The sequence below is a fragment of the Urocitellus parryii genome, chromosome 5, assembly GCF_045843805.1.
Source record: "Urocitellus parryii isolate mUroPar1 chromosome 5, mUroPar1.hap1, whole genome shotgun sequence".
Taxonomy (NCBI): Eukaryota; Metazoa; Chordata; class Mammalia; order Rodentia; family Sciuridae; genus Urocitellus; species Urocitellus parryii.
In genome coordinates, this window is record NC_135535.1 from 93,078,147 (window position 1) to 93,086,346 (window position 8,200).

The following is an 8,200-nucleotide window of genomic DNA, read 5'->3' on the forward strand; positions in this document are numbered from 1 at the left end:
TACACAAGAAATGACCTGACAAATTTATGGCATGAGAGATTTAAAAATATTTTAGTGGATCTGTTTTTGTTCTCCTGTTACAATGAAAGCTACATAAGGTCATGGAACAGATCTTCCTTCCATTATTGAGTATCCAGAAACTTCTAAGCATAGAATTTTATAGGTAGGTACTTCATAATCATTTGTTGAACTTTTAAAAAACACTGAATGTTTTTAATCTTTGTTATCTTTTCTTTCTCTCAGAAATATCTCCTTGAAATGTGAAAAAATAAGACCTAACAGTACATTAATAATATAAATTCATGATCACTGTCCAATAACAAATCCATTTAAGGATACAAATTAATGACATCCAGTTAATCTACTTCACATTTGTAAGTAGATAAAAGAAGCTTATACAAAGGTACAAGTATGAAATCAATGGCCAAGGGTATGTTCTTCACAGTAGCTGATCACTAGGAACTATTTTTTCAGGTAAAATGATTTGAGGAAATTCATTTTGGTACAGCAGAACAATGGGTTGTATGTCAGCTGTCAACACAAAATAGATAATTTTGAGACTCAGGAAGATTATCCAAGATACATTAGAAGATGGAAAAAGTAAGAGTAAATAAATAATAAATAAATCTACCTGTGCAAAGGAAAATAGCTGTAAACAGTCTGGGATAATATATACCTATCTTTTCTCAGTATGAAATACAAATTATTATTCATACATATCATTCATCAAATTAAAATAATGAGTAAATTTAGATTATTAAGAGAAGTAACTAGTTGTATACTGGTAATTGATTAACAACCAGCTCCTTGAGAGAATGAAAAAAATCTTTGCTTTGTTGTGTATTTATAGTGTAAATAGTTGCACCATGCTGACATCACATTATCAACGTAAAGTCACTAAATTCAGAGTTGGAAAAAAAAATGTTTGTAATTTGATTTCCCAAGCCAAGGTGAGTCAGCTCTAGAACACCATTAAGGTAACTGAAGTAAAGGGACATGTTTACCATAGTATATATAGGTGTATCTCTGCTCTCAGCCCTCATGCTTTCTTTGTATCTCTTCTTTTGTACAATTGGAAGACCATACAGGCCATTCCACAGTGCAGAACTTTCTGTGATGTATAGTGTCCCCCTGAAGTTAGATGAGCAGAACCGCTAAGTTTAGCTTCCACACTAAACAAAGATCAGGCAATTTACATGAATTTCCTCTGCCCCTTTTGGGTTCTTAGATGTGTTTGCATGTAGAATAAAAATAATATTAGCTATAACAAGAATGAGCTATCAAACTGATGTTTCCTGACCTTTGGAAATGGAAAAAACACCTTAAATTAACAACATGCATGGAATAAATGCAATGAGTTATGCCCTTTGACTTCAAACTATTTGCTCTCTAGATATGTGTGTATGACCATCAACTTTCTGACAGAAGGCCTAATACTAGGTCTTTGAAAATCCCCACAGTAAATGCTTGGCTAAATAACAAGGAAAGAGAAATGATCTTTCCTCTTAAGTGAGTGCTGATCCAAGCAGCAGTTTCTTCATTTGCTCAATGCAATGTCATATGCCTACCATCACATCTGGGCAAAGGTCATGCATCAATGATGTTTATCTATGTCTATGTTTGTTCACAGCTGGAAGAAGTCAGGAAGTGTAGTTATAAAGAAAAAAAATGAGAAAAATTCCAGAAGGCAGAAGAGGATGGATATCTGTTATAAACATGAATCTTATTCATCTTGAGGAGATCCTGACAGAACAAAATAGGTTATCTTATCATTGAAGGTGGATTTATTACTCATCAATAAGTATTACAATGAAGTACATAAAGTTGGGAGAAGTATTTCGGTGCTTTCACTTGGCAATAGAAAATTAATGAGTCCTAGACATGTAAATAGAGCTCAGAAATGTGTTAAGAGGAGAAAAGCTCAGTATATAGGTAGATGGTACAAAGAAGAACAAAGTTATAGCATATGAAGTTAAAATACATGTATTAAATTGCAGAGCTATTTTAATATGTATACATTTGATCATGTTTTGCAGCAATAAATGTGTTTCTAAAAAGACTGGTAAACTAAATGTTTATTAAATGTATTCCTTGATTTTAATTTGAAACTGGACTCATGAGTCTTGAAAATTATATTTAATAAAACTAAATGCTAAATTATTTCAAAAAATATATTCACTGAAAATTAAACCAAACTAAAATTAACAGCCAACATTTGTACCAAGTTTCCTAAGTTTTTTTCCCTTATGTTTTAAAATTGTAAAGACATAAAAGAAATAAAATAGCATTTTAATCAACCAGAAAACATTACTCCGAATGGTGAATTCTACCAGCTTCCTATCCAACATCATACAACAGCATAATATTTCTTCTCTTTGGTTTATGAGATAGAGTTTCATTATAGTTTGTGAAAAACGCTGACACAAAGAAATAAAAAAGGTTGATGTAGAATACATGTTGGAAAAGATTCAAAAATAAGAGACAGCTCCTTAAAATACTGCAATAAATTTATTTTGCACATTCACATTTGTTGAAACTTTTACAACTGTAAATAAAGTACTAAGATATTACATTTGCCCCAAGTGATGATTTAAGCAGCATATTTTTAGTTCTCTCTCTTCAAAGAAGAGAATAAAAAATTCTCTGATGTGATAATTTGGTGAATTCATGTCAAAACAATGCTCTGAATTATCAATTATACCATGGCAAATTTCTGTATATAGTCTCTTCATTACAACCATATAACTCTAAAACTTAAAAGGATTGTCACTCTTCCCATTACACAAAACTCTTCTTAGACCCTAGTCTGAGCAATATGTCCAGTTCTAACCTTTAAAACCAAATAGGAATGTGTAGCACAAAATCAAATGAAGTTTTACTTTGCTAGAATCAGACATCATTCTCTTCAAGTTGCACCTGACTCTACCCAGACCATGCAATGCCACAGAACATGACCCATTCTAGGACTTTGGTGCAAAAAACATGAGAAACACTATAAGATGTCTTTAAAATACATTTCAATGTTCAATGTTCTTTAATTTCAAATGAAATTTTAATGTGTGTAAACTAAGGAGAAGAATTTATAAATGCACTAATGTTATTAACTTTAATATTTGTGAAAGATTATTCTATAATTATGTTTAAATTGATGGAACAAGTACATCTACAGAACTCAAACCAGAATGGGAAAGAATCGTGACTAGAATGTAAATCTTAATTGGCATTATTAAAATAATACCTGAAGAATTGAACAGGCAGCTGAAACAGAAACTTTGTTTTATAAATGAGTGCAGTGCTGCACTTAATAAAAGAATGACTGTAAAGAACATTTTTAGCTGTCGTTTTACTCACCTATTCATTCTAAAGCGTAATTGTCAGCTTTATTTTCCTATGCTAGAGTAAGCGGCTGCATGTTTGGGATATTTACAATTTGTGCAATTTATTGAGACAGATCCAATTCCTTTTTTATTTGTTTTCCCAAAGCACCTATTTTTTTTACCTTTGCTGACCAGTGCAAAATCATCCTCACTAATGTTTATAAAATACCACATTATTGTTAGATATCGAATCCAAATGCAAGCACTGCAGGTTCTAACAGATAGGAGCTTGATGGAATCTGTCTTTAGATTGCTGCTGTCCAGACTGCCTGAGCATGGGTTCTGTAAAAGTCAGTGGCATGAATGAATGGAAGAAGAGAGAGACAGATTGTGTGTGTGTGTGTGTGTGTGTGTGTGTGTGCATGTGTGTGTGTGTGTATGTGTGTGCATTCGCACACATGGGCACCGGTATTCATGCATTTCAGGGAAAGAGGCAGATGGATAAAAATGGACAGAAGGAAATAAGACTAATTCTATCTATGAAAACCAGTCTAAAACTGGAATACAAAAATATAGCACCATTTAAATTTTCTCAATGGTTATTAACTCATGTTAAGGCAAACATGAGGAATCAAAGTTTACACTCAGTCATAGGTTAAATTCTTATTCAGAATTTGTAAAGAGATTTAGCAGTAATTTAAAGCCCAAATTCATATTGTTTATAAACAATACTACATGTAACAGGAAATAACAACAATAAAAAAATTGTTAAATTTTATAGCTTTGACTAAAATGGCACAGAAGCTATTTACCAGTAGTTAAAGAGCCTTGCAATATTTTATTACTTTCCCATCAGCCACTTCTGAAATTCTGTTTCCTCTCCCACAGTGAGGATAAACTTAAAGACGGTGGACATTTGCTGGATGTTTCTAGAAATATTGAAAATTTTGGACTAGTTCTGCTTATTCTTGATATATAAAATCCCTGCTTTTTATTTTTATTTCTATTTTTTATGTTCATATTTATATTTTATTTTATTTTGTGCCAGGCTAGGCCCCAACACCCAGGCTCAAGAGATCATCCTGCTTCAGCCTCCTTAATGACCAGGACAGCAGGCATACACCACCATTTCTGCCACATCTCCAATTTGAAAGAAGAAAATACAGCAAAGGAAGAAGGGAAACAACACCAAATATTATATATATATATATATATATATATATATATATATATATTATATTATCTATATTATATATGTATATATACATATATATAATATATATAAATACATTATACAAGGATTTTTTCTAGAATCGTTACCTATATGAGTCCCTATAACCCTCCCAATAACTCTGTGATAGTTACTATCTCCATTTTACTAAGGAAGAAATTGAAGCTTCAAGAAGGTAATCAAATTGCCAAATATTATAGAGAAAATATTTGTAGACTAGAGAACATCCCATTAAGGATACCTAGGCACACACTTTTCAATATGCCACCTAGAAGTAAACCCTAATAAACATCCTATAAAATGTATGAGGAAGTTTAAAACACTTGAGTATTTTTCATAAATGTATTGTTCCCCCATTCATATGAGTTCTATTTGTGTTACTGTTAAATCTATATATGCACATATTAGTGGGGAAACCTTGGGACTACAAATATTTTATCTGTATAATTAATTGAGTTATTTGTCTAAAGAAGCAATTGAAATCCAGTTTTAATTAAATGCCAACTACCTAAAAGACTACCAGATGAACCCATTGATGAATAAAGCTCAGCTTCTTCATTGTACTATAAGAGCTAACATCACTGACAGAATTTCACTTGCAATTTCAGCGAGGGAATCAAAAGAGAGTGTGTGTAGGTTTTTAGGGTCTAATTAGGGTAATGGTAAGCTAAGTATTGAATGACAAAGAACTAGTTGGGATTGGGTAGGGTTTATGACATGAAGAGTCCCCTAAATCAAATCTGAATGCACAAATTGTGAGTCTTGATAAGTAAGGATCAAAATCATAAAAATATTATCTTGTAGTAGCAAATGTTTCCTATAACACGACTGAGTTACTTTTTATTCTGTCCAGGGAAAACCCTGGGGCAGGACACCATGATGGTTTTAGTTTTTATTTGTGTCCTGCAATATGCAACAGTTTGACAGCAAAGCCCATGTTCTTTCTGTCTTTTGCTTCTTCTGAAGAAAGAGTGAAACTTCAGTGTGCTCTTGGCACGTGGCTGTACCTTAGTCTGGACAACCTGTTTCCCTGGGCTTTTACATCCTCCTCCACTTGTGGAAGTGTGAATGTTGTTTCCTTTGAGAGTGCGCCTACTTCTCTGGGGACCAGAATGTGTGGCTTCCCCATTCCTTCAAGGTAAGGCTGATTCTCACTGTCTTTGCTCTTTACTCCATTAATTTATGGTACTTTTAAGAAAGACTTAAATAACCTTATACAAATTAAAGACATCAAAACACATGAGTTGAAATAAATTACTTCTCCATGACGGGGAAAGAAAAAAACTAGGAAGTTCATGTTATGTTTTCATGTTTTCCCAGAAGTCTAGAACAATAATAAAAATGAGTTCTGAAAGTCTTCATAAGGCAATATCCTTACTAGTTAAAAAAAATCTATGCATTTGGATGAAGACGTGAATGCCTTTTGAATATAGAGACTTTTAAGAAATAAGAGATCATCAACTTAGTTTATGTTAGTTGGTGCTGTGATTTGAGTATGACTCTCCCCCATCAAAACTCACATCAAATTTTGGTCTTCAATGTGACAGCGTGTAGGTATAGTGTGGCATTTATGAAGGATTCATATTTTCTCATGAGATGGGACTAATTCCCCTGGGAAGAGATTAGTTATCACAAGAGAAAGTTGTAGTAAAGCAAGTTTGGCTTTCTCTCTCACCATGTGACTTCTCTTCCATATAAGCCCTGTTTTATATGTTTCACTGCTGTGGCAGAAAGGCTCGAACAGAACAACTGTAGAGGAGGAAAAGTTTATTTAGGGCTCATGATTTTAGAGGTCTCAATCCATAGGCAGAAGACTCCATTCCTCTGAGCTTGAGGTGAGGCTGAATATCATGGCAGAAGAGTGTAGTTGAGAGAAACAGCTCACTTGGTGATCTGGAAGTAGAGAAAGATTCCATGCTCCAGATACAAAATATATAACCCCTAGCCCTCTTCCCCAGTGAACCACCTCCTCCAGCCATATTCCATCTGCCTCCAGTTCCTACCCAATTCAGTTAATCCCATCAGTGAAGGTTAAGGCTGTAACCCAATCATTTCTCCTCCAAACCTTTTTGCATTGTCTCACATGTAATTTTTTTGCAGACACTACATCCAAACCATAATGAGCCCTGTTCCACTCTTAAGTTTTGCCATAAGGGTTACACCAGAAGTTTAGCAGAGTCCAGTGTCATTTTCTTGGACTTTCAGAACATGAGCTAAATAAATCTCTTTTTCTTTATAAATTATACAGCCTCAGATATTCTGTAATAGGAAGAGAAAATGGACTAAGACAGTTGGTGTAAATGCTAGAAATATTAGAGTTATGGATACATCTGTATACTCTTGAGTCACTCCTTGAGTCTGAGATGGAGGCAATGAGAGCAAGTGAGCAAGCAGTGTGGCAGTGTGGCAGTGTGGCAGTGTGGCAGTGTGGTACAGGAAGACTCAATCTTTACACAGTCACCTAGAAATCCCATAAGCAAACTTTCAGACAACTAGAATTAAGGCTGAACCCAAGTGAGATTTGCTCTCAGGACTATACTACCCATAAGAATGTGAAGGATCTATATTGCTTAAACACTTTGGATGGAGAGAGAGAGAGAGAGAGAGAGAGAGAGAGAGCAAGAGAGAGAGAGAGAGAGAAACTAGTGTCAGAATCAAGAGAAATTTCTACATTTCTTTTTTTTCTCCATCATCAGAGTTTCCAAGGACAGACAAGAAAGCTAAAAAATAACTTTCAATTTCTATATTCCTTTCTGAGAATGCTGCCACAGAGGGTCATAGACTATACCAGGAAACTATTACTGCAGTGAGAGCAACACCACTGGTATATTCTATTTTGAGTAATTATTAGTCAACCTAATTAGCATACCTGTGCAAAAAAAGTTTAAAGAGGAACCAAATAGTAGAAGAATGAGAGGACCAGGTAGACCGATGTCCTGTGCTACTGTAACCTCCTTATAGTTACCTGTGAGGAATTACCTTTCAAATCTCCAAGATCTGAGTTAATTCATTTCCCTCTTGAGCCATGACTGTGTGAGTAGATTAATGTAAAAAATAAATAAATTAAAATTAAAAGCACAGTATTTTGAGTAGAAGGCTTCAGGACCATTGCTAAACTTTGAACTTGGTATCAGCCTCTTGAGAATGCCCTGTCAAGCTCTTGTTAAACCAACCAGTCTAGCACTATTGATGGTCAGGTAAAAAGTAGGTTGCTAAGGTAGCAAAACATCAAAAGACATTTTACTTTCTGTAGACCCAGGAGAAAGGCAGAAAAGTTTTTGTATTCATGACTGGATACAATCAGGGTGTTTTTTTTTTCCCAAAGTAGACAAATATATTGTAGGCTATAAGAACAGAGTGATTTTGAGGCAAAATAGGAAGAGCAAGAACAATGGAATTTGAGCATTAGTGTAGGTTTCTAAGAAATCTCTGTATTCCCTGTAATCTTCTCCCCTTTTTCCTGTTATTTCATAGAGACGATAAGCAGAGGTATCCCAGCTAGGTTCATAAATTCAAGAGCAGAGTTTAATTTCCCATAGTGTATCTGGAAGGACAAGGTATCTCGGAAGAAGTGTCTGTACTGAACCCAAGAGGCAGAGGCACTGTAAATACATATGAGGTGCCAAGTCCCAGAGTACTCAGGCCATCTCCC